The following is a 25,117-nucleotide window of genomic DNA, read 5'->3' as shown; positions in this document are numbered from 1 at the left end:
GACTCTGGGCCAAAAGCGATGTGGCTGACGCTGTTGCAGTATGTACAACGCCAGAGGGTCCCGCGGGCAATTGCGGAGCTGATGTAGAATGTGACAGTGATGGCAGAATGGATTGAGAACCGTAAGACGGGGACTCGAAGTGAAGTAGAGTGTGATGTCTGGCACCACATATTCGGCAGGATCGAGAATGACATGCACCCTGCGTGTGGCCTGCTCGGAGACAGTTGGTGCACAGTGACAGCTTCTTAGTTTCCTGACCCGAAGTTGAGCGGAAAGATTCCCAAATTGTGAACACGCATAAATGGAGTGTCCTGGATCACCGCAGAATGTACAGACCTTGGAGCTGGTTGCGATTAGACAGTGTTTCCGACTGCTCTGGGTGTACATATCATTTGCGTGCTCTTGGGTTTCCAACCTCTGGCATCTCTGCTCCAGAAACGTGGCGAATTGCTGGCTGGAGGGTATGCTATCCAACGACGAGCATTCCTCCCACTTGGTTTGTGTGGCGCTGTCCACCTTCTGTAGTAGGCTGTGTATTAAGATGCAGTCAGCAATCTGCTCCTTTGTCCCCATACTTTGTAACGCTCGCAGATTGGCATTAACTGTATCCGAAAGGGACCGTAGTTGGGAAACAGATGAGGCCTCGACACGCTGCAAGCTCAGAATGTCTGTGACATGTGCCTGAAAGATGAGACGCTTGTTATTAAATCGTTTTCTGAGTAAATCCAGAGCAATAGGATAGCTGGTGTGGCTAAATTCCAGCGACGAGATCGTGTCCAGCGCTGGTCCCTTTAGGCATGATCGTAAATGCTGCAGCTTCTCGACATTCGTAAGGTCAGGGTCCTTATCTATAATGGAGGAGAACATGCCCCAAAACGAGGAATACTGAGCGTAGCCCCCACCGAACTCAGGAAGCTTCAACTCCGGCAGGCGTGGCCGACTTTGCACGACGACCGTAGTTGGGGCCTCTCCTACATGGTCCGCTCGCATTGTTGAACATGGTAGCAATGTGGGCTGCCGCTTGTTTAACTCTCGCTTCATGCGAATCTCCAGCATGACCACGCACTCGTCAAACTCATCCCTCAAGGGACTACCGATCTCATCGAGATCAATCCTCTCCAGGGCATTATGGTGCTCGTTGAATGAAGCTACAGGATCCGCTAGCAGCTTCAGCCTCACGTTCAGCTCCTCCTCACTGAGCTCGCCAATCCTCTCCTTGCCGACGGCCGTTTCGATTCTCCGTGCCGCCCCTAGCATGGATTGCACCTTGCGCTTGTAGAATGCAGCTTCCGAATCGACGAACAATGGTGAGGGGGGCAAGATCGAAGGGGTGCTATTAGAAGCCATCATGTATGTTCAATAGAGAAGCTGGGCTTAGAGTCACTGAGAGAGTGTAGAGGTTAACAGCCGGTGAATAACCTCGAACAGTTTTACACGAACTGTACAATCGATCGCAGCGTTTAAAAACACACAGTCTTGCAGTTTTACAGATCAGCAGCGAGAAACGCACTGCACTTGTGCATCCGACAACAACAAAGGCATGCACACTGAGAGCACGAAACCGAAACGAAACAACAGCAAGCAAGCAGACCGCAAAGCAGATGACGCGAGAACCGTTTCTGTTGCTTGTGCACAAACGATGAACCGAAACACCGTGGTTCAAAGCGAATTTATCCAACGAAAATGTTTTTTGTGATACAATTTAAAGAGTTTATGTTTATATCACGTCGGGGTCACCATTGTTGAGCTACTGAGCTTCTTCAGTAGCGTTGTTTTGCAAGATTATTTAAGAGACGATGATTGTTCAGTTAATATATTCACAATTTATTTTACTTAAGTTAATGTATATGTATTATCCAAAACTAGAGAAAGGTGTGCGAATTTAATAACGAGAGTTAATGATGGGTCGATTGAAGACGCGGGGGCCGGTTCAAGACTGTTGGAGTTGATATGTTTATGTTGATTTAGTTTAGAACTCTGTGGCAGGCAGGTCACTGTGCCAGACAGCCAAACGTTTTACTACGGTAATGATCGGATTTGAAGTGTGTCTCTGCTTTTTCTGATGAGCCTCCCCCACAGCGGCTGACTAACGCCGAGAAAGAGCAACGCACCAGCAAGAGCATAAGTACAAGCAAACAAACGGTTATAAAGAGAGACATTAGATTAAGAGATGATCAACTACTCTTTGTGCTGCCATGGGCCGACGCTTAGCCGAACAGAAACTTTAAACTAGGTACAGTTGATTTTAGTGATATATATAAATATATATATAGTGACAAATTCCGAAACGATCCGACCACGCCCACTTCCACCGCCCATATAAGGTTCACCTTTTATTAGTTGTTTTTGTTGAGTAATGCATTATTATTGACGTGATTACACTACCCGGCACGATTTTCCTTAAGGAACAAAACCAAGTATTTCTTACAGATTTGGGGCTAAGGAAGGGTTTGATGATACTTTTTTTTTCTATTGCAGAACATTTTTAAACATTTTTCAGAGGTAGCGCTTCTTTTTCTCACATAACTCTAGTATCTTAAGTCTGGTTGTGGTTGTGGCAGCCTGCCCCTCAACCAAACCAAGAGGGAAAAAGATGGTCTAAGCAAATAGACACCCTCCGGAAAGACTGCAGGACTCTCTTTAACAGAGCCAAGAGCAGCAGCGAGGAAGCGCACTGGGAAAATTACATAAGCAAATTAACCCTATACAAAAAAGAAACTAGGAAAGCAAAAAGGGCCTCTTGGCAAAAATTTTTCTCCGAAATCGAAGACACGTCAGAAGCCGCAAGGCTACGCAAGATCCTGTCAAAAACATCCCCCTCGGTGGGATATCTCAGGAGAATGGATGGTACGTGGACAAACTCTAGTGAGGACTCCCTACATATTCTACTCGATACTTATTTCCCTGGGTGCACGACCATCGAGCCGGCAGACACCCCAAGTGAAGGCCCGGAAACCTCGATGGAGCACATCCTCACAAAACGGAATATTAGCTGGGCAGTAAACAGCTTTAAATCCTTCAAATCGCCTGGTCCAGACCAAGTCATTCCGGCTCAGTTACAAAAAGCCGGGGTCATGGCCATCAACTGGCTGCAAAGTATCTTCAGGAAGATCTTCAGGAAGATACTGACAGTGGGAAAACTCCCCCGCGCTTGGCTAAAGGCTAAAGTAGTCTTTATCCCCAAAGCAGGGAAACCCTTACACACAACCCCAAAAGACTTCAGACCAATAAGTCTATCGTCCTTTCTTCTCAAAACCTTTGAGACTAGGCCCGACTAGCCCGACTAGGCTGCAGCTGAGAACAACCATAAATCCTCAGTGGCTGTCAGGCGCACAACATGCCTACCGAAAAGGAAAATCCACGGAAACGGTACTCCATGAAGTAATCTCGACGGTAGAGAAATCCCTACACGTCAAAGAATACTCCTTAATAGCTTTCCTAGATATCGAGGGAGCCTTTAACAACGTCATACCGGGAGCCATCACAGAGGCCCTGACTGACCTGGGAGTGGATCGACACTTGGTGATGCTCATAGATCAATTGCTCACATGCAGGACGGTGACATCATCAATGGGATCGTCCACTCAGTCAAGGTATGTCAACAGAGGCACCCCGCAAGGTGGTGTCCTGTCCCCCCTTCTATGGAACATAGCAGTCAACAAGATTCTGTGTGACCTGGAAGGGGAGGGCTGAAAAGTGGAAGCATACGCGGACGACGTTGCCATTATCTTCTCGGAAAAATTCCCTCAAACACTCTGCGATCTAATGACCGCAAAGCTCGCGCGACTGTCAGAATGGACAAAGTCGCGTGGACTGGGAGTTAATCCCTCTAAAACAGAACTTTTGTTGTTTAAAACCTAAAAAAAATTCCGTCTCTCAACCCATCAATTCTAAACGGATGCAGGCTCTCCTTCAGCGACAGCGCCAGTTACTTAGGGTTGGTAATTGACAAAAAGCTTAGCTGGAACCTGAGCATCAAAGACAGAGTGAAGAAGGCTACGATAGCCCTCTACACTTGCAAGAAGGCCATTGGGCTAAAATGGAGCATGAACCCAAGAATAGTCCAATGGATTTACCTATCAATAGTTAGACCAATACTACTCTACGGAGTCGCAGTGTGGTGGCCTGCCCTATCGAAGGGGACCATCACTAAACAACTGGGCAAGGTGCAGCGCACTGCAGCCCTATGCATCAGTGGAGCTCTGAGCACCACACCAACGGATGCGCTAAATGCTATCCTATGCCTGCAGAGCCTTGACCTTGCAGGTAAGGAGCAGGCAGAAATGGCGGCAATCCATCTTAGAGACTCTGACCAATGGTTGTCACAGCACACCGGTCATGCATCCATCTTAAATGGAAACAAAATCATTCCCACAAAAACGGACTACTGCGTTCCGAGGGAGTACACTGGTACCCCTTTCGAAACAATCTCCCTCACAGAACCAACTGGCTCGAAGGACCACCTGGCCCAGATGGAGCCATTCAAATCTTTACTGATGGCTCAAAGCTGGACAACAAGGTCGGAAGAGGAATCTACTCCAAACAGCTTAACAGAAGACACTCTTTCAGGCTCCCACATCACTGCAGTGTCTTCCAAGCGGAAGTCATAGCGACCAGAGAAGCTTTGAGCTGCCTTCACGAACGTGCCCCTACGGCAACTCATATAAATATCTATAGTGATAGCCAATCTGCGATCAAATCGCTGAATGCGATAACAACAAGCTCGGCTACCGTGGCAAGCTGTCGCAAATCTCTCCATGAGATGGCTTATCAGTTTGTCATCAGCATAATATGGGTCCCGGGCCACCAGGACATTGAAGGCAACTGTATAGCAGACGAGCTGGCCAGAGCTGGTACAACAATCCCCCTTCTCCATGATAAGGAGGATATTCGTATGCCAATGGCCACCTGCAAGCTCAAAATAAAAGAACATTTTAAGCAACTAATAAATGACAGTTGGCAAACGGTGCCACTATTACGCATAACTCGGCAAACATGGCCTAACATTACTAGGAAGCGCACTGATGAGCTCTGCAAACTCAGTAGGAGCAGGTGCAGCTCAGTCATACGCTCCCTTACGGGACATTGGCCATGCTAACAGGCTGGGTGCCCCCTACAACGACTCTGTCGGAGCTGTAGAGATGAGGACGAGGAGGAGACTGTGGAACACCTGTTCTGCTCCTGTCCGGCTCTCAGTAGAAGGAGACTTCAATACTTGGGTGCTCCATTCCTAATTGACATTTCGGACATGTTTACAATCAGTCCCAGACGGATCGCAGGCTTCATAAGGGCATCCGGATGGGACAACGGATAACATAGTGTCTGACGAGGGAAGAGGGAGCGGCCTATGCGGTATCACAACGGGCCGAAGCCGGCCTAGGTGTGTCGGGTTTCTGACGATCCCGACAGCCGCCTTAACCTAACCTAACCTAACGTCTGGTTGTAAAGAACTTTGCTACTTTGATATCATTTTTTTTTTTCGACTTTTCCTGAGTTTTCAAAGTCAAAACTTCGTAAAAAATACCGTACAGACGGTAAGCTGGAATCACAAAGTGTTTAGGCTGAACCTCTAGCTGCTTAAATTATCTTTTCATCTTTTATCTTTAAAACCAGACGTAAAATACTAGGGTAATGTGAAAAAATATGGCGATTCCTCTGAAAAAACTTTGAAAAAAAATACCAGGCTTCCAAAATTCTTTAAAAAAAAGTTCTGCAATAGAAAAAACCATAACTCTTTAAAAAATTTGGATCCTTTAGGAAAAAAAAATCCGATTTTGTCGAGTAGTGTTATATCATTAGTTTAGATAATAGCCACTAAAAATGCATTTTTCATATTTTTCCGCATTTTTTGCCGCTTGACCCGAAATTCGTTTTTCGTTTTGTTTTCAGGGCTGATGTAGCGACCTGAGCTGACCTGCCGCAACATAAACGAGGAATGGGCAGAGTGTGGGGTGGGCGTGGGAAATAAATAAAATATAAAAATAAACGATATTATTTATTTTGTTTATTTGAAATAGCACACTTACATATACATATCCCTATTTTAGACATGTATATACTAAATTAAATGTGTACGTACATGAATATTGTGGAAATGCCGTCGACTTTCGATTTTTCAACTTTGTTAATAAATTCCGTTTTTCAGAGAACTTTTCTATATATATTTATTTCTTTTTATATATATTTAGACATATATGCAAAGAATTGGTATATGTATATACGTATACATGTGTAGATTTTTTACCTTAAATCCATTATTTATCATATAAATTGATTGTTTGATACATATAAAACAAATGATTTGAACTAAAATAATTGTATATATGTATGTATATAAATATGTATATGCATATATGTATATGGGTTACCTTACATGTGCATAGAATTGACGCATATATTTACATATTCTATATTCAGTATACCTTCATTATATACATATGTTTGCCAATAGGTATAGATGTACATAAAGTCGCCGATCATTTTTGAGATTTAAAATAGGAACGCAGGGAACACCACGAGGAGGTGGTGGTCATATAATGGGGCAAAAGTTAATCTGACCTTTAAGTCGACTTATACTGTATGGTTAGTGGTAGCGTTTCATAAAAAAGTTAAACCTAACCTACAAGATGAAAATACCCGTAAAAGTATTAAGGTCGCAAACGGTGGCAAATAATTTAATAGACATTAGTACATATAAACTTTCTACTTTAATCTGGCATTGTTAGATTTCGGTTATAGTTGTCTCGTGATTAGTTGTTAGCCACCAAAGATAGGTTACAAACTAACACATATGAAAAAAATGTTTTTTTTTATATAAAAATATAAATATATGTCGGATCATAATAATATTCCCAGTGTATTTTGGTCTGTCGGAATCCCCCTTTTGATTGTTCTCAGTGTATTATCACTGTTTCCTTTGTACTTCGCTCTTTGTCGTATGTTTCATCTCCTTGGGAAATTGCGTAACGAGTAATAATTGTCTCGGAGCTCTGGTTTGCAATACCGAGCAAGTTGTTTCGTTAGAGAGTTTGCCCACACCCCAAGCCAAGCGGAGTATTTCTCTATTGACGTAAACCCCTAGTTAAAATGGCAGATCCAACCCAGGAAAATATTAACCCAATATATATAAATCAATAAATATATAGTATACAAATTCTACATACTTCGGACTTTCTGCTCCATATTTTACAAACATTTTTTCTTAAACTTTACAAAACTTACAAGCTCACAAAGTCAAGAAAAGGATTCCCGCTCTTCGTACACCAACTCGTAATTAACCGAACATCTGATTTTGAAGGGCTGCAAAAATGTCTGTGCAGCATTAAAATCAAAAATATATATATGCATTTTTTCTAGCCAAGGCATGGACTATGAAAATGTACCATTAAAATAAGATTTTTTTTCTGGTAACTTTTTGAATTTATGCCAAGATATGCCAAGGTGCTATTTGCTGGGATAGCTTTTTTCACAGTTTTTAAAAACGCTTCCAACTTTAAAAATCGCCAGCATGACACTACCATTTTTTTACATTTAATTCTTCAAGGTACTTGTGCTTGTTTGGGCGTTAACTTTGCGTGCTATCAGCTCAGAAAGTGCAAAACAAACAATTATACCCGTTCTCAAAAAAGAGTTAAGGGGTATATTGTATTTGTGGTAAAAGTGGATGTGTGCAATGCAGAGAAGGAAATGTTTCCGACACCATAAAGTATATATATTCTTGATCAGCATCAATAGCCGAGTCGACATAGCCATGTCCGTTTGTCCGTCTCGATGAGCGCCTAGATCTCAGAGACTATAAGAGCAAGAGCAACCAAATTTTGTTTCCAGACTTATGTGATATCACACTGCTACAAGTGTATTTCAAAATATCGCCCCGCCCCTTCCGCCCCCACAAAGGACGAAAATCTGTGGCAGGCAAAATTTTAAAAATACGATTAAACTAAAAACGCAGTATCGTAGAAAATGACCATATCTACCAGATTGCCGAATCTGAATCAGATCGAATCGTAATTATAGTCAGAATGAAGAAATTAGTTTTCAGTTGCTTTCCCCGCCTTCTTCCGCAAAAGACCAGCTACTCATTCTCTTTCTCGCTCGCACACTCTGCCTCGTTATGTACGCGAGCGCCCTTTAGCGGAGTAGATGCAGAATCTAAATGGTATATGTATAATCTACATTTTAGATGTAGAATAAACATTGTAGTTGTAGAAAACAGAAGTAGCAATAAAATGTAAAAAGTAAAATTTTTTTTAAATTTAAAAAATCATAAGCTCAAAAAATAGCGTCCCCAAAAGCGACTCACACGTTCCTTCTCCTTTTTTTTTTAAATTTATTTTTTCAATAATTTAACTATTAAAAATTTATAAAAAATTAAGATTTGCTGTAAAAAAATCTATTTTTCCTATTCTTCAGTTCTATTTATATTTTTTATGATGATTTTTAGGGTAAAAAAAACGAAAGTTCGAGTTTGATCATAATCTGAAAATATATGTATTATATTTCAGACTTTTACCTAGCCGTTATTCAAACGTTATTAATTTTGCAACTTGTTTTGAGAAAACGAGCCACTGTGCAATGTTCTAAACCAGAGATGGGCACGCAGTGGCTCTTTCAGCTCCCGTGGCTCTTTCCAAAATGTTTTTCGGGAGGCGCCAGCAAGTCGACTCAGACGGTCTTGGTCGCGTTCGGCGATCCGTGAATTTTTACAAAAACAATGCCACAGAAATTTGGCGTCAAAGAGACTGCAAAAATGCTTCGAAGGCGCGATCCCGAGATTGCAACAACACATCATGTGTCTTGGGCTACGCACATGAAAATCAGAGCAACAAAAAGTGTATTCACTTTGCTCGCCCATTCTGTCTAGCTCATGACTGCGAAGCGTCGCGACGGGGGTTGTTTTCTTTGTTTTTTCTGACTGGCTCTTTCCGTTAGTTTTCATGCCCATCACTGTTCTAAACGGTAAAATGTGATTACATTACTCGACAAAATCGAACTTTTTTTTTCCTTAAGGATCCAAACCAACTTTTTCTGATAGACTTGGGACTTTAAATTTTTTTAAGAATTATGGTTTGGTACTGCTCATTCAAATCTATGGAAAAATTTTGGAGATAAAATTCGTTAACAAAACTAAAAAAATGAACAAAAAATACCTTTTGGAAGGTTGCGGGCCCAACTGCAAATTGGGAACAAAGCAAACGAGAAAGGGTTGTACATTTGGCACCTGATCGCGATCCCAATTCCCAATTTTTCGACTTTTCCTGAGATTTAAAGTAAAAATTTCGTTAAAAGTACCGCACATAAAAATCATCATTTTTGTATTTCAATGCTTTATATTTCCCAGACGGTAAGCTTAAATTACAAAGTGCTTGGGCTTAACTTCTAGTTGTTTTAAATATATTTTGAAAAATGCAAAATTCCTTACAATCAGACGTAAGATACTAGAGTTATGTGAAAAACAAAGCGCTACCTCTGAAAAAAACTTTAAAAAAATATATCAGCTTTCAAAAATTCTTCAAAACAAAGTTCTGCCATAGAAAAAAAAATATCATCAAACCATTTCTAAGCCCCCAATCTTTAAAAAAAAAGTTGGTTTTGTTCCTTGAGGAAAACTCGTGTTGACATGTGTTATTTTACGTTTAATTGTTCAATGTTTTTCGTTGTTTGGACCATCAGCTCAGAAAGTGGAAAATAATTTTTTTTAAATAATTTAACCTGTACAAATTTATAAAAAACTAGCAGACCCGCGCGCTTCTCTGCTTACAAAATGCATTTAATGTTTAGGAATTAATCGAAATTAAACAATGATTAAACTACTCAACGAAATTGAACTTTTTCTTTAGGCTGTGCACCAAAATGACATTTTCTGATAGATTTCGAGACTTAAAAATTTTTTTAGTACTTAATTTTTTTTTTAAATCTGGTATTTTTTTCTTGCCTTAAAGGACGCCTAATTAATGCGTCTATCTAAAACTAAAAATGCATGCCAAGAAAACGTTTGGAGCATTTCCCTTCAACCATACAGGGTGAATTCAAATTCAACGCACCACATGGACCGTGAATCATATTTTTGGTGACCACTTCAAACAATTCAGGATCCACTGTCGGATCTGGAATTTCTGCCGAAATCACATCGTCAATTTGATTCAGCCTTATTTTTTCAATGAGCCAAATTAAAATATGCGCATGAGGCAAACCTCATTTCTGCCATTCAATTGAATACATCCAACATTGAACAGACCCAAATGCACCGTGTTTGACAATTAAATCCATGAGTGATTTCAATTTTTGTCTAAAAACACGTGCTAAAATATCATGGCTATCTTTCGATGTTTGGCCAACAAACAATAATTCCGAGATTTCTTCCCATTGCGGATTACACGTGAAGGTGATGAAGAGGTCTGGTCGACCGTAACGGCGAACGTATGACATCGCATCTTGCGCGTACTCAAACATATGACGTGGACTTTCAACATACGATGACGGTAATAATGGCATATTAATGGCATCACGCAAATGAACATACTCTTCGGAACGTAATTTGGCTTGGTTGAATCGAAGAAAATTTAACCGTTCCGATTCAATTTTTGCATACATGTCAACAATATACTGGTGGAAAAGTGCTCTACACCTCAATATGTGGTTGTCTTGATTTTGCTGTATCTGCAGCCTGTATGCGTAATAATTCATAGCACTAACTTTCTTTGTTCCTTCTCGACCGTTTACTGGATTTATCGTTTTAATGTTGAAATTATAGCCATCTTGTCCGCTCCAAAACAATATGGGATATTGTAGTGCATCATAACAGCGATGAGTCTCGGATACACGTTCAAGTTGTTCATTTCTACGATGAAGCACAATATCACGATTATTAAATTGCTCACCAACAATGACTATTGCCACTTCGTCAACTGTTTGTGCATTGAAACGCCTTGCATGTTCGCCAACCGGTGTTTTATCAGCTCGATAACAATTTTATGATCGTCAGATGGCATTCGATCAAGCGATGTTTTGAAAACCTGAACCAATTCGTTGTGCTCATGGAACATATTTTGCAAATCGAAAATAATGTGTCTCCGCATGTTAGTAATAATGGCACACCGACGATCAGCTTCGCCTTCCGCGTTCCCGATAAAATATAATTGCAAAAATTGGTGGTCTGCGTTGTCGAAAGGTAACAAAGAGCCAGCTCGATGGTATATTTGACCTTGAATCTTAATAAAATATATGATAGAATGAGAACAAACGTACAATTTGCATAAACAAAAATATTTAATTACATTGAACGTTGGCATAAAGTTGTCTCTTATAATATTTTTGGCGCCAAAAGATGTCATTTCAAAACTCGAATTATACACTCGTATATTGTTCAAAAAATGATTAGACTCAGGTGTCAATCCATTATGTAATGTGCTCAATGGTTGTGGTGAGCTGCCTAATTCAGGCAATTTCACTTTACCACTCGCACAGCATATCCCATCTGCTTCACCTTTAAATTTTAAAGGCCTGACAATGGCGACAACGGTCGTTCATTGGACCAATAATAATTTGCCTATGAGTAGCGTAATCGGTGACACTACTGTACGCGAACGCAACACTTTGTATATTTTGAATATCAAGACGTTCATTTGCAGTTGTTGTTGCATCATTGTTCCGTTGATTTGAACGGGACCTTGCTGTGCGTAGACGACTATTTTCATTGCGATGTGGAATGTCTTGGCTACTTTCACGGCTCCTTGAAGCCACAACTTGAAATGATTTTCGCGTTCGCCGACCCAAATTTAATCGTCTCGACATTTAACTTTAAAAATCACACAGGTTGGTTTAAAACGCACACATTTTCAAAAGCAACAAATATACTTACACAAATTGCAATTTTTTCAGAAAACAAATTTTCACACAATAATTTATAAAACACAAAATCTATCATCAAATGTTCTTTTCTACAGAATGACACAAAATGAAATGAAATAGGCGTTCAAACACACATTTTTAGACCAAATTTGTTCCACAGAATGACACAAAATGAAATGAAGTAGGCGTTCAAACACACATTTTTAGACCAAATTTGAGATTTTTTTTGATTAAACTTTTGTAAAGAAAGAATGCCGCATACTCTGGCTATCATTTAAAAAAAAAACCGCATGCAGTTTGGTGCACGCGTTGCAGAGAAATGAAATGAAATAGGCGTTCAAAAACACAATTTTGGACGAAATTTAAGATTTTTTTGATTCATTTTTAATTCTTGAGGAACCTATTTATAGAAAAGTACAAATTTTTTTGTGCAAACCAGGTTACATTCTCTGGCTATCATTTAAAAAAAACAGCATGCAATTTGGTGCACGCGTTGCGGAGATAGCCGCTTACACACAGATTTCTACAAATTTATAGTATAGATTAAAATTTGTTGTAAAAAAATCTATTTGCCTATTGTTCAATTTTATTTATATTTTGTATGATGGTTTTTAGGGTAAAAAAGGAAAGTTTGAGTTTGACCGTAGATTACGCCTTTCAGTGACACGCCCACTTTAATTTTTCTTTTTAAAATTTATTTTAGGTATTGAAAATATATATATTAAATTTCAGACTTTTATCTAGCCGGGTTCAAAAGTTATTAATTTTGCAACGTTTTGAGAAAACGAAAAAGTTTCAAAAATCCGTTCTGAGAACCAGAAAACAAGGAGCTGGGATGTTATCATTTTTCAAAGAGTTAGGAATAGCAGATAGGTTCGAAATTGCCCGGTAATTGGAAACATCAGATTTATACCACTTTTTATGGATGGGAACGATATTCGATTCCTTCCAGACGGAGGGAAAATCACCTAGCTCGAGAGACAAGTTAAACAGAAGAAGGAAGTAGGGAGGAGCTACGTTTAGAGTTGACAAACCTAAAAAATTGATTAGGATCGCGTTTAAAGTTGAGCTTACATTTAGACAAGTAATTATTATATGTAGCACGATGTATTAAATAGAGAAAATTTAGATTTTGCAATGGAATACTTAGAAAAATCCGATTACGACCCAGACCGTTTAAACTTCTTGAACAGACGAGATTTTATATTCCGTAGGTTTATTGATCGTGAAGTAAACCAAATATGTCCAGTTGGATTTCTGGAAGGTGAAAATAAAGGAACTAATGAATTGAAGATGGAGAAAGTAGTTGTATAGAATGTTTTAGTAGCAGGTTCAATTTCCTGAAAGTCGTCAGGGAATGACCAGTAAATCTGAGAAAGAGCAATATTCAAACTGATAAAATCGGCGTTCCTGAAACAGAAGATAGTAGAGGGCTTAAAGAGTGATTAGATGGGACCAGAGGAAGCCAACTGAACGAAAATATGAAGTGTAAGGGTTCTCAGGGAAAGATAGAGGAGATCCACTGCAGACCAGAGTACTCGATGTTTCGGTGGTAAAAACGAGGTCTAAAAGCCTGCCCATATTATTTCGTATAGCGTTTACTTGACCCAACGATGTATCGGACAAAGAGTCTATAAAATCAGGAAATATTTCGTAGGTTGAAATCCCCTAGGACGATAAGACGATCGGAATCATTAAGTTGGGACGAAACAGACTGAAGATGTGAGACGTGAAGCATGTAAGAGCAGGATATAAAAAGATTGAAAGAGGTCATGCGAATTTTAACTACAATTATTTCAATGTTGTTTTCCCCTTCGACGAAAAAGAGTTGAGACGCTATGTCCGAGCGAACGGCAATCAGGACACCCCCCACCACGAGTTGGACGATCCAACCTATATATATTAAATTTGTAAATTTTAATCTCGGAATTATAAATTGAGGAGCCAGGTTTCAGAAAAAGCGATCACATCCGACTCGAAAGAAGCACAGTCAATATACAAATTGTTCAGCTTGCTACACAAGCCATTAGTATTCTGATATGATATCTTTAGAGCCAGGGGAGTATTTAGTTTTTTGATGGTGAAGGTAATGTGACCAGGGATGGTGTTGGACGGACGAAGCTGTAGCGGGTTAGGGTTATATGAGCGATTAAAAGCTCGAGGGCTCGAGCATACTATTGACATGTTTATCTGGAAACAGAATTTTGAAGGAGGAAATGTTACGTATGACTTTAAAATTAAATTTAGTAACTACCAGACCAGAGGAATTATCAATATTAAGTTTAGAATAGATAAAGTTTCTAACCAGAACTTCCGTGGCCGATGTCATGAGTCGAGAGACGAAAATAGATTTTAGTGGAGCGACAGCAGTTAGAGTAGCTAAAGGGGTAATAGGATCATTAGGCGTCAATGGCTAAGGAGATTCAATCCTAGGAGCTGAATTCGAAAACAAAGAGCCATTTTCAGTGATAACGATGGAAGCCGTGTTAAACGGAACTTCCATTCTAACAGCAGCGTCGGCGGCTTCGAGTGCGGGTCCAGAAGCGCAGCCGACGGGATCGTAGACTTCTCGTCTGACATCGCAGTCAGATCCGGGCACCGGGGAGGCGGTAGGTGATGAAGTAAGTGCGTCAGTCACTGGGAGTGAGTGTGCCCTAGGAACTGAAAGATAGACATTATTATTACAAGAGGGCAGATAGTTATTACCCTTCTTTCTCTTCGGCGACTCAGTTAAAATTTGTAAATTCTTAAAGTGAGACTCCATAGAGATGACGGCCGTTGAAGACCCACATGTCGCCTTCAATCGGCCTGCAGTCGCAACAAGTCCAGTTGAGGCCACAACGAAACTTTATCAAGTCGACTACGCGTCCAGTAGGACCGAAGTCAGCGCACATAGTATGTGCCATGTTGTCACATAGCCAGCAGTATTTGAACACTTGCCGGTGAGCTGCAGAGCGGCTACTTTTAGCACAGCATGTACTCATAATGGAAAAGGCACTGAGAGACGAGGTAAAGAACAGAGCGTAAATCAGGTACAGAGAAGCAGCAAATGCAGAGCGTTAATGTAAGAATGTTTGAGGAGAGGCAAAGTTTGAAAAGCGATGCAAACATGCAAATTGAGTGTGGCTCAGAGAGAGTGCGACGTACAAGGACTGGGTCAACAACAACAGAGTTGTGAATACGAAAGCACAGAGGTAGAGAGAAAGCACAAATTGACTTTGTTTACGAAATGTACACTCAAAATCGCGTTTGCAGATAGAGCACAGATAGTGGACAGATTGAACGGTCAGTTAACAACACAGGAGACACCAATTAAACACAATTACTTTCCAATAAACACAGAAAATAAAAATTTTTAGTAGGAGCGAATTTAAACAAAACCATCAGCCACGATAGATATCAATAGATGCTCGATTTTTGTATATTTTTGCTTACGTACATGTGTGTGTGTGCTTGTGTGTATACTATTCTGAGTACGCACCAAAATCATTTCACACGCCTCTTGACTCTGTCGTTTTCTTTGAGTGGTTGCGACGATCAGAAGCGAAGCAATTTTTTCCTAGGAGTTCTGTGAGGAATTTAACTAAATTCATATTTTCATAGCAAAAAGAATACTGTTCAGGTCAGCAGCTAGTAAATCATCCTAATCATCATTACTATGCGCTGTCATTTCTTGCTTGCTAACATAATTAAAACATATATATGTAAATATGTATAAGATCAACTAACCACCAGAGCTATATAATCGCTAGCGTTGGGGAGTGCTGATTCGGAAGTCTCCAATTTTCACTTTCGCAAAAAATTTCTGATTTACATTTCAAAACAAAAAGTTAGGTGCTGCCGAATTCGTAAATCGCAACGTTTTTAAAATGGCAACAATTTCCTCGCCGAAATGATAACACTACTCGACAAAATTGAACTTTTTCTTCCTGCTGTGTACGCACACATACGCACTTGCTGTTCTGTGTGTACTTACACATGCAAGCGGATTCTATTTTTAGATTCGTACGCTCTCAAATTTGTGCGAGCGAGATGGCGCGAATTTCGTCGCTGGCCGAAAAATTGTCTTGCATATGGCAATTGAAATGTATGAGCGTTACGCATCTTATACTTATATTGTCTTTGGTTTGACCAATGCCGTGGAAATTATATTTGAACAGAAAAGTGGTGGCCGTTGCTTTCGTTCCTTTTACAATGTTTATTTGTGACTGATGAGAAGTTCTGCTCGCAGGCAGATGGAAAGCAAAGAAGAAAACAAAAAGTAAAAAGAAGGTGAGAAGACGTTGCTTCGACACGTCTCTCACTCATACATGTAAATATACATATGTGTGTCACTGAGTAACCGCGATATTTTTGAGTTCGGACGCGTCACAAAGCTGCTCTGCAAATCCGGTTCCAAATCACGGAAGATACCTTCGAAAAACATCACAAATTAGCGCAGGCGTACCTAAACACTGCAAGCTCACCCGGGATTGCAAGGTCACACACAGGCAACAGCCCCAGATCCAGACTGCTCATCGGACATCCAATGGGCAAGGGGAGGCAGGGGATCACCCTGAGTTCGCTCAGGCTTTTCCACTCAGCGCCTTGCGGCTTCCGCCGTTTTTATACCCGTACTCAAAAAAGAGTTAAGGGGTATATTAGATTTGTGGTAAAAGTGGATGTGTGTAACGCAGAGAAGGAAACGTTTCCGACCCCATAAAGTATATATATTCTTGATCAGCATCAAATCGAACCCCGCCTGCCTCGTGAGGCCAGACGACTATAAGAGCTAGGGCAACCAAATTTGGTTTCCAGACTTATGTGATATCACACTGCTACAAGTGTATTTCAAAATTTCGCCCCGCCCCCTTCCGCCCCCACAAAGGACGAAAATCTGTGGCAGGCACATTTTTAAAGATACGATAAAACTAAAAACGCAGTATCGTAGAGAATGCCCATATCCGACTGCCGAATCTGAATCAGATCGGATCATAATTATAGCCAGAATGAAGAAATTAATTTTCAGTTGCTTCCCCTGTCCCCCTCCCGCGACGACAACGAAACTCATTTTCCTTCTCGCTCGCACACTCTGCCGCGTTCAGTCCGCGAGCAACCCCTAGCGGGGAGATGTAGAATCTAAATGGAGCATGTACATTGTACAATCTACATGTTAGATGTAGAATATACATTGTAGATGTAGATGTAGATATCAGATGTAGCAAAAAAATGTAAAATGTAAAATTTTTTTTTTTCTAAAATTCTAAAAAATCATAAGATCAAAAATGTATATACTGACTGAGTACGGGTATAAGTAGAGTCGCGTCCCCAGAAGCGACTCGCACGTTCCTTCTCGTTATTTTTCTATTTTCCTTCGGCAAGTACTTTCTTGTTTTCCACTCGAGGCAGCACAGCTGATCGACTGGTGTACCAGGGCTGGACAGTGAAGGCCACGAATCAGCTTATCAACGGAAGTGTTGCAAAGGGTTTACAGGTCCCAGACCAGCGAGCTTTTTAGCGACCGATTACCGATCGATAAAAAGATTTTAATTAATTAGTTCAATTCAAATTTCTGTCCATAAGCACCTGCAAAGCAGAAATACCGGCTATCTATCTGGCTACCGAATCGGAGCGGTATTACTCCCACCGGGGATCGCCGCAGCGAAACCTCTGGCCACCGAGGGAAGCCGCTCCTTCTCTAAAGGTACAATGCTGTCAGGGTCGAACTTAGCCCAGCTGGCTGACTCGGATGACCTCCAGGCATTCGCTCAAAGAGCTAAGATCGCGAGGTCTCCCTCTGGAGTTGCGCCCTCGAGTGCCCCGATGATGGACGGCGATGCGCCCAAAAGAACCAGAGAGCTAAGTAGCCCAGCCAGCTTAGAGAAAGAGACCAAGAGGAAGAAGGTCACCAAAAGTCTCCAAGCGCTGTTGACCGAAATGGGCGAGATCATAGACGGATTAGTATCCGTAAAGCTCGAGAAGAGGCCGGCTACCCGTCAAGGTAACCAGTTAAAAGACTCCCTATCCAACCTGAAGGAGTTACACTCGGACAACTAGAGGACCACAAACCGGAGACGATGGACCAGCAGACATTCCCGATCCCGGACCTGGTGGCAAAGCGGCTTATAGAGGCTGGCAAACTCAAGATCGGGTGGACAAGATGCAGGATCGTAGAGCGATCAGGACAGAGGCGCTGCTACAAATGCCTAGAGTTTGGGCACAGCCAGGTGCAAGAGTGACGTTGACCGCAGCAACTGTTGCCTCAAGTGTGGCAAGCGGGGCCACAAAGTAGCGGAGTGCACAAATGACCCTAAATGCTTCCTCTGTGACGTAAAGTGTGACTGCGGCGAACCACATAGCTGGCAGCAAGAGGTGTCCGAGAAGCAGAGCGGAGCCTAAAAACCACATAGCGAAATGAGGATTCTGCAGCTGAACCTAAACCACTGCGAAACGGCCAAGAACCTACTCTATCAGTTAGTCCGAGACGAATCAGCGGATGTTGCACTCCTCAGCGAACCGTACCGCAAAACCAGTGACCACCACTTCACGCTAGACACAACTAAAACAGCAGCGATTTGGACATGCGGGCGTTCGGGTCATCAAGCAGAGTCGGTACGCAAGGGTACGCCAAGGTAGGCCAGCTCTGGCTATACAGCTGCTACCTTGCACCCCGACTGTCGCTTCAGGAATTCGGCGCCATATTCGACGAAGTAGCAGTCATCCTGGCAGGAGACTTCAACGCCTGGTCAGAGGAATGGTGGTCAAGATTTATCAACGCTAGGTGAGGAGCTGATCATACCAGAGCCCCAGGGAGATGCAGAAGGCAGTGCTGCCGAACTCGTCCGCTCGATAACATCGGCCTGCAGGGCAAGCACATTTGGCTGTAGAAATTATGGGACCAAACAACAAGATCATTCGAACATACGCATTTTTAGACGAAGGATCATCTGCCTCATTGATAAACGAGAAGTTAGCAGATACGTAAATGAACAAAAAAGAAAGTTAACTTTTAACTGGATAGAAAATCACGCAAAAGAGTTTTTGTCAATGGAATGCAACCTTCGCATTAGATCACCTGGAATGACTACGTATGACTGGGAACTCAGTAGCTCAATTAGATCTACCCTTGCAGTCAGTAGATGTTGAGAAACTTACTGAAAAATACACACGTCTAAGAAATTTGCCAATAAACGGATATACAGACGCTAATCCTATGATTTTGATCGGAATTAATAATTTTCATTTGCCAACATCAAAAGTTTTTATTTAGATATAAATCTAATAGCAGCTAAAACGCCGTTGGGCGTGTATGGCTCGAATGGAGACCAAAAGATTGGGTTAACACGATTGTCAGTGGTTTTACATGCATGTCCAAAAGAAGACAGCTCAGAACAAGAAATCCATGAGATGATAGCAGATTACTTCACAACGGAGAACTTTGGAGTAAAGATACCTTTAAAACCATTAGAATCAGGGGATATATCTAGAGCTAGGGATATATTAAAGAACACAACTAGAAAACTAGAAGGGTGTTACGAGACTGGACTCCTTTGGAAGGAGGATGTGGTTGAATTCCCGGATAGCTACAACATGTCTCTTCAGAGGTTGCACGGAGTAGAGAAAAAAATGCACGGATTAGGAAAGATGGACGAATTTGACAAAGCCATTATGGATTTTGTTAAAAAAGGATACGCTGTTAAAATGTCAAAGCAAGAAGCAGCTCTTATTGAACCAAGGACTTGGTATTTACCGCACTTCGGTGTTGTTAACATAAACAAGCCCAAGAAAATGAGATTGGTTTTCGATGCAGCCGCGACTATCAATTTTGTATCCCTGAATACCATGCTCTTAAAGGGACCTGATGAAAACTCACCATTGACAACGATTCTTTTCAAATTTCGACAAGTGAAATTTGCAGTATGTGCTGATATAAAGGAAATGTTTTTACAAGTGCAAGTCCGAAAAGAGGACCAGGATTCTTTAAGATTCCTCAGGTGCGCACCGTTGAAAATGTTATCAATTCCCAGGATGTAGTTGCAAGCAGCAGTGTTGGGTACACCCATGAAAAAAACCATTTTAGAGAGTCATGACGTGACTGTGGATAAAACGACACTATGGTCAGACTCGCGAACTGTCATTTCTTGGATTAGATCATGTGAGGTCCTATTTCAGGCTGAGGTATGCATCAGTCTGTCCAGGTCCGCTACAAGAAAATTTGTAGTTTGTAGGTGACTTCAGGTGTCGGGCTGGCTTGCAAAAGAATGTAGTAGGCAGCGAGAAATGATGATGCGACGGTTTTTGTTTGCTGGATTTTCTTGGTTTTTATTTAGTATTCTCTTTTTTTCTTCATTCACTTAAATTCTGCTACTTTGACTCGTAGTTGAATGGTGTGCTGGTGGACTGCGTAGTGTGGTGTTTTGCTTTTGTGACTGCCTAGTGCAGTGTCTTGGGTGTGTGACTGAGGGTCTGCCTAGTGCAGTGTCTTGTGTTCGGGCTGATGGACTGCCTGTGTCTTGTATTCGGGCTGATGGACTGCCTACTCTTTCGGCCGATCTTGGCCCTTTTATGCAGCTGGCGATCGCACCTGAGACCCGGAAATAATTGCTTATTGCTAGCTTTTGATTATTGGAGGACAATAATTGTGGGGCGTGATAAGCGGGTCGAAGCTTGGTGCTTCGTTGACAATTGCTTAGTGGGTCAGTGTGTTTTGATGAGAGTGTTTTTAGCTGAGGCTGCATCGCAGTAGGTGCGGGCTGCAGTTGGGAATTGGGTTTTTGCTACCTCCGCATCGCGAAGGTGATATCTGTGATTCGAGGCCGAGTGGTTGCGAAATATCGCCAAGAAGTGGGTGACCGAGAATTTCGTGCTGTGTTTTTCGCTGATCGAGAGTTCTTAATTTTAGTAATTGCGTGCGTTGCTTAAGACTATTTTATTTTCCGGAGTGCTGACACACCGCTATTTGGGGAGAACCGTGGCTAGAGCCATGGTTCGTTAGCTCGGTGTATATCAGTTTGGTTATTGTCTCCCGCCAGCGTGGATGCGCTGACCCTCCGCCGTTTGTGACGAGCCATGGCTAGAACCATGGTTCGTTACAATCAGATCATCGACAGTTTAAGCCGTTCGTTGCCCGTCGGGTCAGCGAAATACTGGAATCGACATCTGAAAATGATTGGCAATGGGTGCCTTCGCATTTTAACACAGCAGACAAGGCAACAAAGTCTAGCCATTGCCCAAAGTACACAGTTGAAAGCGAATGGATAAGCGGTCCCGAATTTTTGCTTGCGGAAACGGATACCTGGCCAACGATGGATTACAGTTCTTCCATAGATGACTATACTGAAAGGCGTAAAATCACAAAAAATTAACCAGCTTGTAGATATCAGTCGATTCTCAAACTATCTACGGTTGAAACGTATGATGGGATGGTGTTTGAGATTTGTGCATAATTATCGGAAGGCGATTCAACAAAGGGAAAAAGGAGAATTATCCGCACCTGAACTAGTCCTTGCTGAATCAAAATTATGTAAAATGGTACAAAATCAAGTATACGCAGATGAGGTCGCTGAATTACAAAACTCTGAATCAGTTTCTAAGAGTAGTTCCATTTATACGCTCTCTCCAAAACTAAATGCGTGTGAAGTTTTAGTTGTCGCGGGAATATTGGATTATGCCATCGCTATACTAGAAACAAAACGTCAATCAATAATACTGCAGCCACGACATAGCTTCACGGAACTTATTGTAAAATGGTATCATGAAATCTACCACCATCAAAACGACGAAACTATTATAAATGAAATAAGATGCAAATTCTGGATCACAAATCTACGAAAAGCGGTTCGTCGGGCAAAGGCTTTTTGCCAATATTGCAAAAATCATAGTGCCAAACCAATCGTTCCTTTAATGGGTCAACTACCCAAGGAGAGAGTGACACCATATCAACGACCTTTCACCTTTGTGGGATTAGACTACTTTGGTCCGGTGATGGTTACCATCGGAAGATGACAAGAAAAAAGATGGGTTGCACTCTTTACGTGTTTGACAATCAGAGCCATGCACCTGAAACTAGCTGCTAATTTATCCACAGACGCCTGTATTTTATGTATAAGGAACTTTGTAAACAGAAGAGGTGTTCCCGTAACAATACGATCAGATATGGGAACAAATTTCGTCGGAGCAGATAACGACTTAAAACAGGTTAAGGATTTATTTGACTGGAATTACATAAAATCGGAGATGTCAAATAAAGGAATCGACTGGAAATTCAATTGCCCTTCGAATCCCAGTTCAGGAGGATGCTGGGAGCGCTTGGTGAGATCGACAAAACGAGTCCTGAGCGTAACACTCAAGGAGAAAGCACCACACGTTGAAACGTTAAGAAGTTTGCTTATTGAGGCCGAAAATATTGTAAATAGTCGACCTCTCACTCACCTACCTGTTAACATAGATGACCTGGAGCCTCTAACGCCCAACCATTTTTTGCTCGGAACGACCAATTCTACTCAAACACCAGGAGATGTAAACAATTTTTGTCATCGTAAACAATACCACATTGCCCAGCAATTAAAGGATCACTTTTGGAGTCGATGGATTAAAGAATACTTGCCGACTCTGACTAGACGAACCAAATGGCATTCAAGGACCAAGCCTATCACTCAGTTCACTGTTGAGGTATACCGTGCACACATCCATTTGGTTGACAAACAATTTCAATTCTGCTGCTAGAGCGAGAATAAATCGCACGCTCTCCAGTCTGCAAACTGGTAATGTTTCGGCATAGTTTATGCCATACTGCTGGGAGAAACTTTTTGCTACCAACCGTGCTTTGAACCGTTCAGTCTGGCCATCTTTACCGCGTTTTAGGCTATACACCCATTATATCCAACTGCCCGATGTCCTATTGGTAGGCCTGCCAACTGCCATGTCTGGTTCGCCATTAGTGAATCATATTCGCGTTGCATCGCTTCGGACCACTATGATGCATGAGTACTTTTTAATGCCTCCTCATTGGATAATGGAATCTTCACGTTGCTGGCAACCAGAGAGCCAAGATGTTGTACTCCTTTCTCGGGCGGCCAGGTTTGCTGGTTCGAATCAGCCTTGGTCTGCTAGGTCCAACACGAGGAACCGTATCATCTGAGTTTGCTTTCTCAGTTGCGCTCTCGTAGGCGTTAGAATCGCTGCTACAGGTATTGTCGTCGACATTGCTTGCTCTATCGCTGCTGTCATCCTCATCAGGGTCGTCGCTGTCACCCTCATCAGCATTGCCATCAGTACCTTCCGACTGCATGGTAACTTCCCCCATAGGAAACTCGATTGCGACTGCATCCCTGCAGTCGCCTCGCAATCACCTGATGGGACACCGGATCATACAGTCGATAGCCTTTAGCTTCTACCGAATACCCAATATCATACGATATTCTTTGTCTTTTGGTTGAAGCTTACTTTTTCTTGGACCCTTGTCCTGCAAGTGCAATGGAGCCAAAAACTTTTAGATGACCAACAAAAGGTTTCTTACCAGGCCACGCTTCCATAGGCATCAGCGCACTGGTTGGTGACCGATTCGTTACATTTACGCCTGCGCTGACTGCCCCAGCCCACAAGGATTCGCCTAATCATGACTGGACCAGCATGCACCTTGACATCTCTACCAGGGTGCGGTTTGCTCTCTCAGCAACGCCATTTTGTTGTGGAGTGTTTGGAACTGTCAGCTGCCCCTCGATCTTCTTCCTGGTTCTTCAAAAATTTATCAAACGATTCGTTGACAAATTCCCCACCATTGTCGCTCCGGATACATTTAATGGTTCTTCCCGTTTGCCGTTCAACCAGTGTTATAAACTCGGCAAACTTATTGAAGACTTCATCCTTCCGCCGTAGAAAAGAAATATACGCCTTGATTTGTCATCGATGAAGCTTCGAAAGTACTTCGACCCAGCAAGTGTGCCAAATGGCCCGCACACATCTGCATGAATTAATTCATGCATGATTCATGCTGCGCATGAATTTTGCTGAGCATACAAGTTTTACACTGATAGAAAAAAGCCCTGAAATTTTAATATTTTCACTTAGATTTTTATATTTATGCCATTGATTTTCATCCAAGAGTGGTTGTATTAAAATTGAATATTTTTCACTTACATTTTGATATTAATATGTAAATATTTAAATTTAATATATTTTATATTTAAGTTGAATATATTTCAGAAAAGTAACAAGCAGTAGAAAACCAAATTTATCACATAGTACGTTTATAAACTTGTAGCAACGAAGGAACGTGTGCGTTGCTTCTGGGGACGCGACTCTACTTATACCCGAACTCAGTCAGTATATACATTTTTGAGCTTATGATTTTTTAGAATTTAAAAAAAATTTTACATATAAAATTTTTTTGCTACATCTGTTATCTACATCTACTATCTACTATATTCTACATCTAACATGTAGATTATACATGTATCATTTGGATTCTACATCTTCGGGCACTCGCGCACTGAACGAGGCAGAGTGTGCGAGCGAGTAAGAGAATGAGTAGCGCGTCTCTTGCGGTAGGAGGCGGGGGAAGCAACTGAAAATTCTGGCTATAATTATGATCCGATCTGATTCAGATTCGACAAATTTTAGAATTTTAGAATATTTTTTCTAAATTAAAATTTAGCAACAACAAAAAAACCGAGTTTGGTGGCTGCAAATTCTATATTTTTTGACGAAAAGAAGGAAGACTCAACAAAAGGGACGTGCGCTCGATTTCAATACCATTTTTCGACTTCTTTTCATTTTCGCTATAACATATTCTTAAGCCTAACTTATCTAGGGCGGCGAAGCGGGGCGAATTCGCCAAGAGCGGGAGAGAGCTTTGTTGCGCTCCCGCTTCGCCCTAAACTATCTTACACTAGACTTCAAATTTTACCAAAATATACAAATTAGCGTCGTGATGCGACACCGGCCTCGTTGAAGGCCTGTAGGACTTCAACCCATCGGCAGAAGCGCCAACTTATGTATTGGCCTCCTGTAGACCGCTCCGCTGCTCGTCCTCAGGTCGACCACCCTGACCTTTCCGTCCTGCCCGGCGTGTGTTGCGACGACCCTTCCGAGGAGCCACTGTTGGGGCGGAAGGTTGTCTTTTTGCGACGATGACGAGGTCGCTTTCCTCGACGTTGGGCTGCTCCTGGTGCCACTTGCATCTTATTTGCAAGCCCAGCACATACTCCCGGGACCATCGCTGCCAGAACATTCGCCTGGCTGACGACACAAGCCGCCATCGCCTTAAGCAACTCAGACCCTCCTGGTC

General features: G+C 41.8%; 1 long non-coding RNA gene and 1 pseudogene across 2 annotated transcripts; one reads left to right on the top strand and one right to left on the bottom strand.

The window, feature by feature from the left end:
- The first annotated feature begins 3,327 nt into the window (after window positions 1-3,327).
- LOC121404830 lies at window positions 3,328-5,314 on the top strand (annotated as a pseudogene).
- A 4,675-nt stretch (window positions 5,315-9,989) lies between these two features.
- LOC111073813 lies at window positions 9,990-12,007 on the bottom strand. Of its 2 annotated transcripts, XR_002607753.2 has the most exons (3): window positions 11,861-11,968; window positions 11,277-11,797; window positions 9,990-11,210 (listed from the first exon to the last, which is right to left on the bottom strand). It is a non-coding gene; the product is annotated as an uncharacterized LOC111073813 (long non-coding RNA). The 2 variants fall into 2 exon arrangements; XR_005968254.1 differs by lacking the exon at window positions 9,990-11,210 and having other exon boundaries at window positions 11,250-11,797; window positions 11,861-12,007.
- Between the last annotated feature and the right edge of the window lie 13,110 nt (window positions 12,008-25,117).

Source organism: Drosophila obscura, unplaced genomic scaffold (assembly GCF_018151105.1).
Source record: "Drosophila obscura isolate BZ-5 IFL unplaced genomic scaffold, ASM1815110v1 contig_46, whole genome shotgun sequence".
Classification (NCBI taxonomy): Eukaryota; Metazoa; Arthropoda; class Insecta; order Diptera; family Drosophilidae; genus Drosophila; species Drosophila obscura.
This window is presented reverse-complemented; position numbering and strand designations above follow the sequence as displayed.